We start from the raw sequence: 18,899 nt of genomic DNA, 5'->3' as shown, positions 1-18,899 counted from the left end.
AAATACGTTGTAATGTCTAGGAAGAAGAAACCTGGTTTCTAAAGGACAAAATTAAGTCTGTAGGATGTTGTGTTTTGACAGTCCCAAACTTCATGATGCATGTCTTTTTGTTATACATTATAGTGGGTTTTGGGTGCTCAAAAGTTCTGTTCTCCTGAGCATTCAATAAACATGACTCCTACAAAGGAAGAAGATCTCACTAGTACAGTGCACTAAGAGAGCTAATATAAAAATGATTTTGTATTGCTGAGTTAATTTTATTACAGTGCTGCTTTATTTTCTGTTTAGCCCTGTCTGATCTGTGGATCTTCTAGTTTGCCCAACAGACTGAGATGAGTGAAATGATGGAATAATGCTGTCAAGTTTTCTGTTATAGTTAGCTTGAATTTGTCATTTCTTAATTTCATTCTGCTGCTCCTCTCGGTAGTCTGTGCTTATTTACTGTTTACTACTTGCAGGTATCACTAGTTTTCATTTAACGAAGTCATGCAGCATATATTTCTCTCTAAAACCGGACTAGAAAGTGGTCATCTACTTGCAACTGATAGTGATTTCTGCTGCCATTCTATTTATTTCCTCCATTTTGATGATAACATGTTGGCAAATGTTTTCCAGGTCTAAATACAACGGGGCATGTCAACCATATATATGGAGAGTAGTACTTCCTATTCCCATGAATGTGTGCCCAGCTCTCTCCTACGTGAGCATTGTCCTTGGCTACTGCTGTAAATATAACTCAAATGTAAGACTTTTTACCACTCATGACTGCATTATATTTCAGAGTAGCTTTCATCCAGGTTTCCCCCAGGATGTGTTTTAGTACTTCTGCACTGAAAGTTCTGGCAATACTATTTTGATATGAATGCACATGGTTTTCATTCAGATATATATATTGTTAATGTTGCTCACATGGGTTTGTAATCAGAAAAGCACGCATTAAGATTAAATGAGAATTCAATTCAAGCAATATATTGATGTGTAGTAATGAAATATCGTTGACCAAAGTCTTGATATTAGGCAAATGTTTTTGGTTTCAGTAAAAGATGGCAGTTCTTTTAGAGTCCCACTTACATTTAGTTGACAAAAATCTCTGATACTTGAAAAAAATATAATTTTTAGATATGATAGTTGCAGCATCATGAAAAGCTTTTCTGCACAGTTATGTTTAAATATTTAATGCTATGCTGTCTGTTTTTCTTATCTTGGTGAAAATACCGAGATATAAATTTCTTGTCTCTTTCTTCTGATTCCATGCAATAGTATTTTAATGGTCAGCTAAACTGTGCAGATTAATTTTAAACTGGGAAATAACCATTCTTTGCCTGTGTCTGTGTGGCTGCCTATGGGTACCTGTACACTTCCATGTGTGCGTTCTGTGTCTTTCCTTGAAAGTTCTGGGAGAAATTTGCAGCAAGCAGTCCTTGATTATGCTATCTTGGTTTCAGTGTGGACATGTGTTTCTTTCAAGAGTATCTAAAGTGTCTAGAAAAAGAAAAATGTATTAAGCCTACACATTATATATTGGCCGATACAATTTGGAACGATACTTTGACATGAAAGAAATAGTATGTTTAGCTAATAAACTGAAGGCAGCAAATATAGCACTGATTTCTAAAAAGAGTTTGCAGGGAGTTTCAGAGGACTCTTGACTGATGAGCCTGGTATCTGAAAAATTAGTAGATAATATAGAAATAATAGTATGATCTAGAATAAAGAAATTAGAATAATAAGGTCATGAACATAATGTGACATTTTGGGAAAACAAAATAAATTTTGTAAATAGAGGTAGCACCTCACAAATCTATTCAAATGATATGAAAGAATCAACAAGAACCATGTGGATGAGTGAAGTCTAGTTGATACAGTCCACTGGATTTCCAAAGGTTTTCCACACAGTCCGTTTTGAAAGGCTTCTGAAGAAACTTAGCAGCCAAGAAATAAAGGCTTGACAAAATATATCTTCTTGCCCAAATAAAATGTGTTTAAGAGAAAGTAACCAAAAATAGAAGTAAACCGTCAATTCTCAAAAAAGCAGAAGATAACTAGTTGAGCTCCACACAGAGCTGTGCTGAGTCTGGCACTGTTCCTCATATGTGCCTCTTTTTCCAGATCACTTCTGTTTTAAAAAACAAAACAAAACAAAACCCCCTTCCTCTAAACAAAAAAAAACAAAAAAAAAATTGGTGTTCAGGTTTCAAGTGTTTAGGTACAACAGATACGTTAAGAATTATTTTTGTCAGTTAAGTCAATGTATGTTCTCATAGTTTGGCAAGAGATTTGTTGAAATTCTGTATTAAAATATATTATTATCAGTATGTGTTTCTATACATATACTGTTGATTGTGCTTTACAATATTACTAAATGTTTGAGCACTTATGTTAAATGCTGGTATTCTTAATTTTCATTACAAGGCTGAACACTAGTACAATCATAATTAGTTTAGTTTTGTAGTTTATGTATTCGGTGTCCCCCAGCAGCAGGTTGAAACAGTTGCTGGTGTTTCCCTAAACGTGACAGATGGTTGTGCACCAGTACCTAATACCTTCATATTCAGGTGATAAAACTACTCAGGCCCATCGGGTTAATGATGTGGTCTTTGCCGGCACATTTCTATTCCACTGCTCCTGTAGAGCCTTCTAGTTTTTGACTACACAAAACTGCCATGACATCGATGCGGAGCTGGACAGCAGGAGTACTCTCTGGCCCCCGTGCAGGTAGGACAGCATACTGCGTGGTTCTCTGAGGGCAGCGCTTCAAGCCCGTGAGAAAGACACTGCCACGGCCCAGCCTCGTTGCAGCTCTGGATTTACTGTGGGCAGCGCAGTAGTTGGAGTGAGTGGGTCCCCTGGGGGAGGAGAAGGAAGGATTCAGTTGTGCAAGCGCAAAATGAGAAGACGGCATGGGGTACACGTGTGCTCTACTTGCTGAAAGACTGCTGCTGGGGTCAATGGTAGCAATTTAACTATGTGGAGTCTTTAGGGAGAGAAAACCTGTACTCTGAAACCTGTTTGACCAGACAGAGAGAGGTCTGGAATTGTCATTGAAAGTCAGTTGAGTAGTAACTTCCAGATCTCTGGGAGATCATCCTTTCTGCAAGGGTAGAGGCCTAAGCTTTCGTATGCATTTATCTAAGTTTTTAGATGGCTTTCTTAAGAGCACTGCGAGTTTCTCATTCAGCAGAGACGTACTCCTACTTGCAGAAAGGAAATATGGCACAACAGCAAAAGAGCAAACGTGGAACAGCACCTCAAAGATAGAAGGACATGTCCTTCTATCCTGAACATATCTGTTGTGGTGTCATTCATTCCATTCAGAAGAACGGATGTCAGATGACAGGGCCTGGACAGTAAATTGGTTGCAGAATCAGCGGCGAGTTATTTGTCAGTAGCCTGAACACCTGCTGGAGATGATGGAGTTGTTCTGAAATAAACCCCTACTGCTGCAGCCTTTAGCAGTGGAGAGGATGAGCTCCATGAGCTATCCCGTTTTCTTTTAAATTACTATTTGACAATCATATGTCCTTCTGACTTTTGTTTAATTTATTCTTAAAGCCTTTCTGTATTTTGGATTTTAATTTTAGCACTTTCTTTGTTAGCTATGAAAGTTTTAATTACATTCATCTTGAAACAGATAACTTGAAACCAGGAGATTTTTCTGGACATAAATTCTACTAAATCGATCCTGTATGTTTCTTATTTTGCTGTAGTTCCCCCCCCCCCCCCCCCAAGGTCAATTTAGCATGGTAGTTTATGTACGTAATGTAAATATGATGGGGTCAATATATTTTTTATTCTGCTATTCTTATTAAGCTGTTTCCTTAAGGTTTTCTAGTTTGAGAGTTTCTTACAAGTAAACAAACTTGTTCAGGCCTCTGTTGAGGGCAAGAATGCAATATAAAAATACCAGAGTCTGTTTTCTGTCGAGCTGAAAATACAACTGGCTTAACGTGTTGGGTGCCGCTGAAGGAGTGTTACAGGAAGGTGGTTATAAATGTGCCTTTCTGGTCTCCCTAATTATTTTTGTTCATGCACTTGTGCCCAGGAGCAGTCACTATTGCCCCGTACATCAGTGACTTAAGGCAGCGCTCTCGGTGTTCCAGTCTGTTACTTGGTTTCTGCTTCACCCAGACATCCACGGGAGCTTGCAGGAATGGAAGAACTTTTAGCATTGCTTAAGGACTTCTTTTCACAACGTAATGCTAAGGAACCATATTGAGAAATACAGGAGTGCTTCCAGACTTCCAAACAGAATTAGAAAGTTAGAAGTTTAGCTACAACTTCTTCTTTAATTTGTTGCAAAATATTGATGCTTGTCATGCTGCCTTAGAGAGGCCTGTCTCACAAGACTTTTACTAATTTTGAATCATTCCTTTGTGAAGGGTATTCCTTTTAAGGAGTCACAGCTCAATTAATTTCCTCAGACAGAGAGGTCTCTGCGTATTAACTTTCTTCGTTTCAGTCGTCACTGTGGACATATTCAGTACATATTCTCCTGAACTCTTACCGTTTCCACATTTAAAGAAAGAAATCACTTCCTGCGGGATTCCTTGGTATTTATTTGAAAAACGACTATCCCATAAATGCCTGTGACATTCCACTTCAAAGAGACTAAATCTAAAAGATGTGAACAAAAAATAGAGTGACCAGCAGGGCTAATTCTTTTAGGTAAGTGCTCTTCCTTGCTTGCTGTCGGCCTCACGTACACGCGTGCATTCAGGCTGTGAAGTTCTTTCTCATGAAGTACCTGACGCGCTACTAAGTTATCAAGCAACAGCCGTAACGGTAGGGAGTGCTCTGCTAGCAAATTTACACCGACTTGCAGCAGGTAGGCTGCTCTTTGGAATAGTACTTAAGAGTTTGGGGATATTTTGGGGGTAAAACTCGTCTCGCTGGCTTCCTGCATGTAGCACGACAGAACAGCCCCTTTTTAAAAAACGGGTAGCGCTGTTGAGGGAGTCCTTTTTCTCGGCAGAAAGCAGCAGTCAAATCCCCGAAGGACAGGCTGTAACCTGTTCTAAAACGAAAAATATGACAAGAATCTGAGCGTTTCTCCACTGGAACGTTGTAACGTGGTTTTCCTTTGTCTTGCCGCCAGCGCTCTGCACACGCTGCTACGGCAGCTTCCAAAGCGGTGCTACCCGGGACGCCCGCCGCGGCTCGGCGGCCGCAGAGGTACGGCTGCTGGGGGGAGGCATGGAGCAACCCGGGCCGCCCTGACGGCGGCTCCCGGCGGGATCCCCGCTCCGCCGCGCGGAGCGAGCCCGGCTGCCCGGCAGCGGCCGTGCGAGGGGCCTGCCCGGGCCGGGGCCGCCCCGCCCCGCCGGCGCCCGGGGAAGGTGCTCCTTACATGGGCATGGCCGCTGCTCGCCCGGGGCCCGGGCGGGGTGGCCCGCCGGAGCCGGGCCGCGGCCCAGCCGGGGGCGGCGCGGGCCGCGGGGTTCAGCCAGACAAAGAACAGTCCCGGCAACCAAATAAGGAAGCGGGAGCCGGAGGATTTCAGAATAGGAGCAGGGGGGAGATGTAGGCGGGGAAGCGGTCGTTCTGCAGGAAGCTGCTCTCTGTTGGTGAAAGCGAAGTGGTAAATAGAGGGGATCAAGGCTCACGAACTTGTCGTTATCCTTCTGTAATCTTCTGCCAGCAAAGCTGACGAACTCAAGCTGTGTTTGTCATATTTTCTCATGTTTCTGAAAGCTCTTTATAGGTTTCTGTTTATAAAGGAGGGGTCTTTGGCAGCCCCGTTGGCTAGCAGCTTGGAGATAAATGAGTCGTCTTCTGCCAGGGGAAAAAAAGCCCATTGTAGAGAATTTCAGGCATTACGAAAACACGTTATGAATTTTTGTCTACTGCAGTGTTCTAATGAAAACTTAGAAATTCACCTAGAAAGGGTATATATGCACCCCCAAGAGACTGAGGTGTCTTTGCAGCTGAGCACAGTTGTAGAGAGAGAAGAAAGAGAGTACTAAAAAACCCCATCCTGACAATTCTGATAGCAAAGCATTTCATACAAAATGACTTGGTGGAAAAATATTCTGGGATATGAGAAATGCAAGTAAGCTACTGTTTTAAACATAGGTAAGGAATTCATACCCTGCGATCCTAATTGCCAGTGTCTTGGGACTTTTTTTTTTTTTTTTCTACTTACATGGACTGAATTTAAACGGTCTTATTCCTGATGGGAAAAGACACAGAACACCATTCACCTTTTCACTTCAGACTTTCTCGGAGCAGGAAGAATCAACACAACAGAAACATTCAGTAGATGAAGGAGCAGCTGTGATCTCTGCTGACTGTGTGAAAGCTACAGCAGAGAAAACTAAATAGCTATGGGCACAAACTTCAGCAGTAAGGTTTAACATACTGGCTTGCTTTGCTCTGGTTTCAAAACGTTAGCAACAGAATGTCTCCTCAATTCACAGCCTTTATAGCAAACAATTAAATGCACGATGAGCTTGACATCCTGGTGAAAGGAAGTAAGTTATGCCTTGATCTCGAAATTGTGACCAGATCAGCTCATAAACAGCTACTGAAAAACATTTTAAATATTGTGGGGAAGCCTGACTTAGAAGAAACAGCTTCTTTATCTTGCCTGACAGGCCTCCCAATTACAGCAGCTGTAAGTTACTAAAGTGTGACTAATTGAAAGACACTCAGTATTACTGTATCAGGAGTATTAAAGAAGAGAATGTAGTGTTGAGATTTGAGTTGGGAACTGGAAAGAACTTACGGGTGACATTCAAATTGGTGTAACCACCTGTGACTTTTATATAAGCCTCCTAACAATTTAAGCGTCTGAAGTGTAGGTAGACCTGTCATAGATGCATCGTGATGCTTGCAAATGTGATTTTAATATCACAGCTGAAGAGTGTTATGACAATCGTACTACGAAGTAAAGAAGAAACCATAGATACAATGCTAACAAAACCACGGGGAGTAAGCCTTAGGCAAGGTTATTTTGCTCTTGATCCTGATATGTTGGCTGAAACAGAAGAATATATTACAGGTGTCTTTGTAATTTATTTCATTAATAAAAAATAGAGAATCTGAGAAGAGTAGTAGAGTGAGGGAGAATGAAAGTGCAAGGAAAAGCTGCAAGAGTTGGGAAACAAATACAGGGCAGAACCAGCTGCACAGCTTGGGAGAGAAAAGAAATTGGACAAAAACTTAGAAAACAATTCTCCTTTGTGGGGTTAGTGAAACCGGCAGCTTAAGAGGGGTCAAAATCCTTTTGAGTCTGAGTGAATCGTTTTCCAGGTTATATTTTGTTATATTCAATGTAGCTATTTCCAGAGCTCATACACATTGCTATAGTGTAGTTGCGCAGGCCAGGAAATTCTCACGGATTACTTGTGGTCAAAATAGACTGAGAACGTGGAGAACAAAGTATCTAGGTACTTTAAGGGAGCCGTTGGGATGCTTGACTTCTCTATATGCTTGTTGTTCAACCGTCACTGTTCTGGTTCCTTGTTAGAAAGCGTCTATCTAGTAGACCTGCGGTTTTTCTCCATGCCGTCATAGAGGTTACACAGTAAGTCCAATCAATATCATTTAAACAATTTTGTACCCTGAAGACCTTTGCTATTTTAGTCCAAAACATGAAGTAATTAGTGTTATAACAAAGAAGACTTAAGCATGAGTCACTTCATCACCATGTATATACACGTGCATGTGTGTGTATACATATATGTCCATTAAAACGGTAATTGCCTTCTTATGAAAATTGTCTCAGCAACAGAAACTTTTAGTTTTTGTTTTCCTCTATGTATAATTAGAAGTTTGGAAAAAGGTCCTGTTTTCATTTTATTTTTGTTGAATCGTGTTTTAATAGATCAGAGACTTTGCAGTATGATATGCTTTCAAATGCTGGCTCTAGCAGCAATGGTTTCCCCTCTGTAAAACACATAACTTTGATGGTGTGTATTGGCAGAATTGAAAGTGATGGGAAATGTTTTCTCAAATAATCTTTCTTGTAACAAACATGTGATCCTTTATTTTCCAGAAGTGCTGAGAAAAACAAAAGCCACAAACAACTTGATACTCCTAGTTCGACATTGTGAATTTCACCAACAGGAACTAATACCAAAAAAAGCACTTCACAGTTACGGCCTCAGTGTCTGCCAACACCAGCAAAGCTAGGTAGTACGGGATGCTTGTAATACAGGATTTGAGAGGCTTTTGAAATAGCGCTAAATGCTTTGGACTGGTACGTGTTTGCCAATTGCCATTTCAGAAGTATAGTTAGTCCGTTTTGTTTTTAGGAAAACCTAACTTTGCATTCTGGCCTTCTAAAGAAATCTTAAACTCTCATGCATTCCAAAAAATCAGTGGCCTGTTCCTGGCATAGCAGTCCCCATTCAAAGCTTTTAAATGTTGTCAAGTACAGTATGGGAGGGGATGTAATTTTATGGAGATTTTTTTTTTGTTTTAAATAAAAATTTGAAAATCCACAATGGTTGGCATGTCAAAGCTTATTTCGCGTAGCTAGCGTAAATGGGGTGCATTTCCTTTATGTAAGAAAAACAGGGAGAGTGCTGAATTGGGCTCCATAAATCATTGAATTCAGTCAGCTGCATATGAATCAGTTTGAAAGCTTGTAAACTCTTTCAGTTCCCTCTTCTAGTCCTTTAGTGTCTATGTTAGTGCCATTTCCATCTGAGCTTAACGATGTTTGAACTGTAATATGATGCAAAGCTCCATTGTGGCTAGCTGAATACTATTTGGGTTGATTTACAGGCACGCCTATATTCTTGAATTAATTTCCACTTTTTAAGACCAGACGAATCTCATGTCATGTGTCTCCCCCGTGTAGAAAACACCATTTGAGTCTCAATCACAACTTCATAGCCCTCAGAATTTTTAGTTCTATTTTTTTGTTTTCTTTTTGAAAAACATCCTGGTTTGATTTAAAGAATTTGAGAGATCTGATCTTAACTAGCATGATCAGAATTGCTCACTCCAGTGTAGCTTTTAATGTCTTTGTTATTCACCAGCTAGGATGCTAAAATTTTGCATATTGTAATGAAGAAAAAACAAGTTGGCAAATAGAAGAAAGGAAATAGAATTGTGTAATTATTTGTAGTATAGTAGCACCTGGAAACTAGCTGTTGTGGATGGCAGTGTATGTACACTCTGTTAAAATACACTTCCTTCGCTGAAGATACACCGCAAGCAAAAAGGTTGCATTTAAATACTACAAATTATTCTGCAGTAGTTTAAGAACTTGACAGACTCTCTCAGGAAGTCCATTGAGTTGTTTGATCTTCATTTGTTTTCTCTCAGATGGCTGCGGATGTAATTACTTCGTGTAAGGTCTTTCTGCAGTTTCAGCCTTTTTCTCCTGAAGTCATCCTTTTTATTTTTCGTACTTTAAGCAATACTAATTTCATTTTATTTACAGTGTGGCATAAAAAGTGAATCTTTGTTTTGTGAAGATTCTGAAACTTTGACCAAATGCTAGCAAAACCCCCTCGTACAACTTCAGGCAGTTTGGCATTTTCCTGTTTGACTAATGGCATTTACCATTACCTCCAATAGTTCACAGAAATTAATTGTTGAGTTTTTTACTGCATTTTTCCAAAGACTGTTTGTTGTAATTGTCATTACATTTTAAATATTTCATTTAAATATTAGGACTTCATTGGAGTTGTATGCAATTGTCTTTTTACATGTGAATTAGTTTCCCTCATTCTAGTTTGCCAGTCATGCTGTACATATCGTTGGAAACTCCTTAAACTAGAAACAAATGTTCCTGGAGCTGGAATGATAGGCAAAGTTGTTTACAAGAAAGAATCACAGATCATATTAAGTTACGCATATGGTTTTGTTTCCTTTCTCTTTGGATCTTTATCTCACATTGTGCCTCATGTTTGGTTCCCAGTAAGCTGAGCCTCATTTTCACTTTCCATGCCCGGTTATGCTTGTGGAGTCACAGTGCAGCAAGTGTCTTCAGCTAAGCTGATGTGCACAAGCTGTCTTTTTGCTTTCATCTTCCATCCCCATGAAGTGAACACGAGCGTACATGCATAGACATAAAATTCTTCTCCAAAATTCTTGGAACGTATGTGCAAAATATGTGCAATGTAAGAGCTGTGACAGAAGAAAATGTCAGAGAACGCAGTTTTCTTTACTGTGATATTCACTCACTCTGTTATAATGAAATACAAAGGAGAAGGTGCAGTTAAGAGACGTGAAGTCTAGGTACTGGTTTTCTATAAGTGGCTTTTCCTACCGCACATCCGTCTGCTCTTTGTTGTGTGTGTTAGATTGTCCGCAGCTATTACTGGCTGAGCTGTGTTCTGCTTGTTAGATAAAATACTATCCTTGACCAGCATACTTACCCCAAATCATATAGAGACCTGATTAGCGATGAGTAATGCCCTTTTTTGTCTTTGTACTATCTTAATACTACATGTATGAGCTACCATGCTTCTTCCCCTACTCATGTACCAGAATTGGAAAGAGCGTTAGTGCAGTGCCAGTCTTCTCGCTGCCAGGATCTGGCATGTCACTCTCTGTTCTAGCAATGGGGAGAGGCTTTATTTCCCCCTCCCTTTTTCCTAGTTGGCAGCATTCCTCTGTTATCCCTGTTACGTTCAGGAGCGGTGGAGTGATGAGGAGTGAGTTCTGAGGCCTGAAGAGGGCTGGGTGGTGAGGAGGAGTGAAGGGGGTTGAGTCAGCAGGGGAGCCTCAGTGCCACTTCGTTCTGCATCGTCCGCTGTAGAATGAAATTTCTCAGGTACAGGTCTTGCTCTTCTTGGGGGTTCATACCAGTTGGAGAAAAACAGTTATGATGATGTTCTTGTGTAAACCCAGCATCCAGAGCTGGACTATAATATGCATGGATTGGAAAGTGGAGCTGAAAGGAAAAAGAGGAGCACCCTTACTTTCGGCTGCCCTAAAATCTCTTAACCATTGTCCAGGGTGTTTAATAGTAGTGAGATAAGAGGCAACATGTTTGTATACGTACGTCTTTTTCCTGTCCACGTTGTAGAAAATTCAAGTGATGCTACTGATCACCTCTGTGGACTAAGCATGGATTTGAGAATGGAGGTTTTATGGATGTATCTTTTGAGATTGTCCGTCTTGTTTTAAGCAGACGTTCAAGTGGATGTTACGAATGATTAGTTGCATTCTATGATTACTTATAAAACTGATGTTGGCACGTAATCAGTAAGAGAGCACTTGGAGCCAGACCAAGCGCGTTCGAGTAGGAAGGGCATGAACCGACAACAGAAATCTGTTCTTCAGTCTTCATCTCCTTGTGGGGGAAAAAAAAAAAGGAAGAAAAAGAAGTATCTACCTCCAAATGATGCCCTTAGTGGAATACGCAGTAGTAATTAATGTACTTACAGTAAGCTTTTGACACTCTGGGTGGTTTTGCGTAGTTAGACTGCAAAATCGCATGATTTTTGTAACGTACAGTGGATGTTCTCTGAACTCTGATGCTATTTGACAGGTGATGAAGATGAGGGGATTGTTTATAAAACAGATGGCTGAGGTGTGCAATGGAGTGATATGTTTTTTCTGAAAAAAAGTCTTCAGTTCAGTTTAACCTGAAAACTCAGGGACTCGGTAGTGATGAGTGGTGGCCTAAGTGTTACTTAAAAAGAGCAGAAAAGTATTCAAAAGCTTAGAAGAATAACTTGAGACAGGCATTGCTCCGGCAGCTCGCCATGAAGCCATGCGGCCGCTCTGCCGTGCGGAGCCAGGCGCCGCGGGAGCCACGGACGCTTCCCCGCGCCGAGCGGCCCGGGTCAGCTCCCGCGGCGGGGAGCCGGGCGGCGGCGGGGAGCCGGGCGGCGGCGGGGCGAGGTGGCGGCGGCGGGGCGAGGTGGCAGCGGCGGGGCGAGGTGGCAGCGGCGGGGACGTTCCCTCCGCTCTCCAGGCAGCTGCAGCGCCCGCTTCTGCTGGAGCAGCCATTTCTCAAGCTTTTCTGCTGGCTGTGGATGCCGAGGTCCTGGAGGGGAGACAGCGGACTTCCAGCATGGGACCCCAGCCTTTTTGGGCAAAAAGCGCACCCGAAAGTCCCGGTTCTCGCAGCTCCGAGGGGAGAGCAGTTAGACGGCGGCAGCAGGGAAAGGCGATCCCGGCGGCGGTTCGCTGCGGGCCAGCCCCATTTCCCCGCCGCCCCCGGCAGCCGGGGACCGCCTCTCGCAGGCACCGGGGAGCCCGCCGCGAGCGCGGGACTCTTAACGTGAAGCCGCCGGAGTGGGACGCGCCCGCGGGGGCCGCCTGAGTCAGGCGCGCGGCCCGCCCGCCCGCGCGCCCTATATAGCGCCGCCGCGTACCTGCGGCCGCCGCGACGCCCCGCTCCCGCTCCCGCTCCCGCCGCCGCCCGTCTCCCTCCGCTCCCGAAAACTTGCGCTCGGGGATGTGGTGACGGCCCGCCGAAACGCTGCCGAGGTAAGACGGCAGGGTACTGTCCCGCGTTCGTACGTGACGTGCGTCCTCCTGATGAGGGGAACGCACGGCGGGAGGGGTGATGGAAGGCGAGAGGTCGGGGCAAACGAAATCGGGCTGGAACCGGATCGGGCTGACCGCCTTTCTTTCGAGTGTTTCTTTTTCGCGCGACTCTGTCTTGCCCTTTTAGCTCGCCGCGTCGCCTGTAGTTGCATTCGCGTTTGGCCGATGCACTTTATTTCCCGACCTTGGCCATCGCCTTGGTGCTTCCGAACACTGAAGGGATGCTGTTGTGGCAGCAGCGGCTGTGGGTGTCTCTGTAGCTCAAGACTTGCTAAATCGGTTGTTAGTAAATGTGACAGAGAAGTAAAATATGAGTGCTTTCGCAGCCTTCTTTGTAGGAGACTTCTGTAGGAACCCGGTGATACTCCTGGATGAAAAGAGAGTTGGTAATGGACAGGGGACTTGGATGCTTTAGAAGACTTACTATGGCTTCTTACCAAAATTAAACCAAAATCAAGTGAAATATTCGGGGTTTTTTGTCCTGTGGAATTCATTAGTCTCTAAGGAAGACATATTTGGTGAGCTAGCAATGATGTACTCTTGTAGCTGACTTTTTTGTCGAATGTTTATCATTGAGTGTTGAAAGGAATTTGGTGTTACTTAGTAACTTTGTAACTTATAACAGTAACGGCTCTGGAGATTTTTTTTTTTCTTCTTTTCCAAGTCTGTAGCAGACATTTGTTTAAATTTTAGTAGCGAAGACAAAAAAAAAAAAAAAAAAAAAAAAAAAAGTGAAAGTTTCCTGGCAGCAGGCACGTAATTAGAAAGAAGGCTGGGAAAAGTAAGACTGGCCTGCCTTATAATGATGTGTTTACAGAAACTTGGAAAGCAGAGATATGCATTGGCTATCAAAGAGAAACCAACGTCTGCTGTTGGAACATTTGGGTCAGCCTTATATTAAGGAATATGGCACTGCAGAGCATGCATCTAAAAATAGGAGCGGACACATTCAATGTTTCGTTAGGCTTTGAGGTCAAGAAACTGTTTTTCCACAGTGTTCTGTGGCTGTATTGAACTGAAACCATGATTCCTGGGACCAAACCTTATATTTCTGAAATTAACACTGGAAGATGTATTACATATTGTATGGAAAGTTTTATGTCCGCTCACAAGTCTGTGTGCACCGAAATGCACTGGAGTTCTGGGGTGGGAAAAGTTATGATGATGTTCTTAAGGAAGCCCAACAGTTAGAGTTTCAAGGCATCCAGAGCAGGTCTGTGATTCACAATGCATACCAGACATAGAAGGATTAAGATATAGAACTGATAACAAGAGGATGGAAAAACATATAAAAAGTTAAATGGCGCTCAGCCCATGTCCGTTGATGGTATCTAAACCACTTCACTATGAAAAAGGGGGCAAATACTTGTGAGAACAGGATTCTGAGAGAGATTCTGTTGCATCCTGCTTTGAAATGGGGAACAGAACCTGAAAGAACTGGCTGTGAAATAATATTCTGGTACTAAATTTCCTGTCCAGGAGGAGAAAACTTGTGGGAAAAGGTGGGGGCAAAGGGATAAGGGTTTGAATAAAAGAAACTGGGAAGATTGAGTAGAAAGTATACAGATGTTCTTACAGCTTTTGGAACTCTTAGGAATATGCAGGCAGGATTTTGTTGGAATTAGGAGTGTCTCATTTGGATAAAAACATTTCTGTCATCTTTGAGATAGTAGAAACCTGATAATCACAAAGTCAGAATTTACCAAGTTACCATACACTGCAATCTGACATAGAAGTTTTCCTAAAATCGGAATGGTGGATGTGTGGTAAAGGTTGGTTAGCAGTTGGCAGATGTATGTCACATAGCTTTTCTTGTAGCTTTATGAGAGCCAAGCAATTTTTTTTTTTTTAAAGTGAAAAACTGTTCTGAAAACTTAGTGTGATTTAAGTAACAATAAGCATCCTGATGTATCAGGATCCCATTAAAAAACACTGCTGTAAAATACATGTTTTTATGTTCTAATACTTAATGAAGTCCTAGAAAATTCTCTGTTATCTTCAAGTTGTTCTTCAATTTCTCTCTCTCTTTTTTCTTTTTTTTTTTTTTTTTTTTGGTAAGAGCAGAATAGTTATATATATTGATATATATTGTCCTGGCCAAGCTCATCTTACTGGACACTCATGCACCTATTATTGTGGGCCTATTATTTTTGACTAGCCTGAGTCTACTGCTTTCTCTTTGCAGAAACTGTGTGATGACCGCAACATAAAAAACTTTGCAAAGTGTTACTCTACAGTAATTATTGGTTTTGTACAATTACAATTATTGTAAAGTAATTACAGAGATCTACAGTTCCAGGCAACAGAAAGCAATTCAGTATGCTCTGCTCTGCCCTGAGGAATTTTTTGAGCTTATACAACAGTTGTGGAGGGCATGATAGTCTAACCTCTCCACAAACAGGAGTGGGTTGCAGTTCTGTCATACACTTTGTGGTCTGCATGACTGCAATAGCCATTTCTAATAGCTACGTTAGCTATGTTAGAACAGCATGCCTCCATTTCTGTAAGGACACAGTGGTAAATCTGATGAGTAATGTTCAGCTGTTGGGTTTTGGGCATTGGAAGACAAAGAGAGCAGTCTGGCTGGAAGTGACCTGTGGGATGCTGGTCAGCCCACTTACATGGAGAATTCCTTCTTTCTCTCCTGTGCGGAATTTCTTTTGTATTGCTCTGCTTCAAAATGATCCATAAGAGACTCACCTTATTTAAATGTACCTGGTTCTCAGCTGGGCAAAGGAAACTGATCTGACTTGTAAAATCATGTATTTGATGGGAAATTATTGCATTCCTTGAACAGCGAATGAATTTCTCAACCAGCTCTGCTTAAAGGAGCTGCTTTGTGATTTTTACTCATGCCAACGTTAATGTGGACCCATGTGCCTGGGAGCAGAGTAGAGCATCAATCAGTGTGATGTCATGTATATAGGTTTTCTCTGTGTGCATAGCATCATTTCCTGTAGATTATGAATAGTGGTAGGCACTAAACCTGAAAGACATGAAGATAAAGTCCTTTGGTTTTAAAAAGCTGAATTTCTGAGATGAAAATGTATAGATAAGGGAAGTGTGTGGGGTGCAGTGAGGAGAAACTGTCTGAAAGATGAAGATAAGCATATGCACTATTAGGTACATAATTTCCATATGAAATGTTTTATGCTATTATCATATGTCCTTTCATTTGCTGTTACTCTCCAAGAAAGGAGTCTTGAAGTATTTGGGGATCTACTGGACCTTTACTGACCTGAGAAGAGTTGGTAGCCCTAAGATTTTAGTTTCCCAATAAAAATTTCAGGGTTATATAGAACATATTAATTAACTGATAGTCCCATATATGCTTGAGAGCATAATCATTGGCTGGAAATCTTTCATCTTGGGAATATTCTTTAATCAAAATATGCCTATGGAGTTTTGTATTCATGAATCATTTTCCATTTTGGAAATATTCCTGTTTTCTTAACAGATAGCATTTCAGTGCTAGATTAAGTTCCCTTTGGAGTGAAGCTCCCACTCAGTAATAGCAATACCGAGCAATGATTTCATAGTGATAATACATCCATTTGGAAGAATTAGGAATAATGCATACAGAGCAATTACTAACCAAGTTACAGTATGCCCAGAAGACTCATTTTAACCTCTTATTCTGCAGAAAGTGGAGAGTCTTTTGTGACCACAAGTGTCAGAACTTCCTGGAGCTTTACAGATCATTTAACATTTTGGTACTCATATAATTAAAAAAAAAAATGCTTACTATGCCATCATAATTATCACAGAAGGAGAACCAATAATTAAGGCAGTTCTTTTTACATATGTGAAGTATACTTTCTGGATTAGCACACGAATAGAAAACTTAGGAAATATTTTTGCTCTGCATTGCTGGTTAGACACTTAACATGGTCCTTCTCACACCTGCTTGAGACATTCTAGCCCTTGCCAAGGCAGGAAGTTTGTATTTCCTTTATTGAAGCAGAAAGTGATTGTAATTAGTGTCTTGTATATGGCACTCCCCAGTGCTTTCCTTTTCCACAAAGGGAGGGAGTTTAAGATAAACAGCATTTATTTTTATAGAAATAAATAAATGCAATGGGCTCAATTTATTGCTGGGACTTTTTCTGCCTGGTGCACGTGCATGAGATGAGCCAAGAAACAACTGAATCTGCTTTCCCTAGTTTGCACAGTGTGTGTATCTCTCCAGGAATGATTTGAGTAAGAAATCTTGGATTAACTTGGATTATCTTAAACCATCCTTTGGTAGCACTTATTCAGAATTCATTCCAGTCTTTTCCAGGACTTTTTTCTGAGACTGGGGAATTTTATTCCTTCACATCACCAAAAAATGTTCCTCTTGAAGTTCCTCCTTGAAATGTTGTCGGTTTCAGAAGTTGGTCTATATGTATGTGCTGGTCTAAAACACAGGAGAAGAAAAAAACAACTCTTCTTCTTTTTGAACAAACCAACCCTATATCACAGTTCACTATAGAATATTTCAAAAAGAAAGTGGCAATGTGAGCTTGAGTTCACACTTCAGCCTTAAAAATGTGGAAGAGTTATTTAGTTGAAGAGTTGAGTCTGTGCGTGAGGAGCTGCTATACTGCGTTGCCGAAGAAGTATCCAAGTTTTGTTAAATGTTCATAAGATGGCACATGTCTCATTTGTCCTTTTGGATTTGTGTGAAGTGAAGGCTTTCTAGAGAAAGACAATTATTTGCAGACATGATGTGTCAGCCAGCAGAAATGTACAGGAAGATTTTTTGGTTTTCATTGGCAACATGGTTACATTTTTTTTCCAGGCTAAAATGTAAAAATAGCTTAACACAAAAATATGTTTTAGTAATGTTAACATTTATACCAGCCAGCTAACGCCATCAAATTCACAGTGAAGAGTGATATTCTTCTTTTGTATGCTACTGTATTCGTTAAGGCAACACAGTACCTTAGGTGTGCATGTAAATAATGGGAAAAGATAGGGAATTAAGTTTACAACATCGATATTTAACTCCTTGCTTTTATGATCTCAGGCAGGATTGTTTTAATCTTTGCATTTACAAGAAAATGACTGAACTTTGCTTTAAAAGCATTGAATTTAGATGAAGATTCAGTCAGCTGGATTTAATTTTTAAATTACAATCTAAAAAGAATTCCTCTCCTATGATGAAGAAGAATCTGCTTCAGAAAGCAAAAAATGCATGCAGGCAGTATCTGGTGGGCTGGAGAAACTTCATTAGGAGTTCCTGCCTGGGCTCTAGTGAATAGAAAAAGAATATGGAATATTTTCTCTTTTTTTGTGCTGCTTCTGCTACAGAATCATTTAAAAAGTATGACCCCAGTTCTCCAGCCACACTGAATACAGAAATCTGGTTCAAATCAAGACCTGCATGTGTTACAGCAACTTTTCTCAGGAGAGCCAACCTGCTGGTTTTAGGCCAAGCTTTAAGCTGGGCTTGCTCCTACCCATTTTTGCACCTTACTCACAACTTGGAAGACTTGTCCTTTTTTTAAAAAGATAATTATGTTATTTCTGTAGTTGGATTTTGTCGTCTCTTAAAATTTTTACTACATGGCTGAATTCATTCTTCTGAATAGGCTGAATTGCAGTATGAAAATAGTCACTAGAAACAGAATTGTTTCTTTCAGTTCTGTTTCAAAGACCATGTGCGTATGTACGTGCAGATGTGTGTAAAATGTATGTTTCTGACTTCAAAGAACAGATAATGAAGATTTTTTAAGTGAAAGGAGATAATGCAAGTCTGTTTCTGTGTGCATATGCATCTAATGGTGTGTGAATATATATGTGTGTGTGTGTGTGTGTGTGTCTCCATGCAGAGCATAAGTAAAAATCTGTATCTGACTCATGGGGATGATTTGTTTAAAGCAGCTATTAAAGTGCAAAACAATTTTAATAGCCAACTTTGGCTAGCGGAGCAGATTCACCAAGGCAACATAGAAAGTTTTGCACAAATGAAAGGAGAGTTTCCCTGTGCAGAAACCCAGTGGTGCTGTATTTCTTCCAGCCCACCTCACTGTACTTACTTTGGCTCTGAAATATAAAGCTTTTCTTTTCAGTTGTTTGAAGGTTTCGGGAGGGCACCCTGATTTATGGCTGTATTTTGTGGTGACCAAAGATCTAGTGAATTTTTTAGTACAAGTGAGGCTTTGAAAACCCCAGAGGTGGTCATAATATTTTGTGGATGGGGTATTTTCATGCGCTCTGTATTTGTGTGTGATCCGTGTTTCCTGTCAAAACTTTTAGGGAATTAAATGAAAGCATGAGTGACTTGGTATTGTGTTACTGATGGTGAGTCTGTTGCAAGATGATGCCATTTACTTCTGTGCAAATCCGAGGCACGTCAAACCAGAATTACGTAAAGAAAATTTAAAGGGAGTATTGATATCCATGCTGACAGAAGTGTTGGTGTGTAGCTGCAAATGTGTTTCAGACATGTTCAT

General features: G+C 41.0%; 1 protein-coding gene across 6 annotated transcripts in view; it reads left to right on the top strand.

The window, feature by feature from the left end:
- PALLD (palladin, cytoskeletal associated protein) overlaps nt 1–18,899 on the top strand; it is a 213,311-nt gene that overhangs the window by 132,054 nt on the left and 62,358 nt on the right. The window contains exon 1 of one of the 6 annotated variants that reach the window (XM_087736098.1): nt 12,239–12,399. The exons of the other annotated variants lie outside the window; for them this stretch is intronic. The gene's annotated coding sequence lies outside the window, so the exon portion shown is untranslated. Of the gene's footprint in view, nt 1–12,238; nt 12,400–18,899 lie in introns of those variants that run through there. 6 annotated transcript variants of the gene reach the window in all.

Source organism: Nipponia nippon, unplaced genomic scaffold (genome assembly GCF_047370975.1).
Source record: "Nipponia nippon isolate SJK-2023a ecotype South Korea unplaced genomic scaffold, ASM4737097v1 scaffold_6, whole genome shotgun sequence".
NCBI lineage: Eukaryota > Metazoa > Chordata > Aves > Pelecaniformes > Threskiornithidae > Nipponia > Nipponia nippon.
The sequence above is the reverse complement of the archived record's forward strand: the minus strand, read 5'-3'. Positions and strand labels throughout refer to the sequence as shown.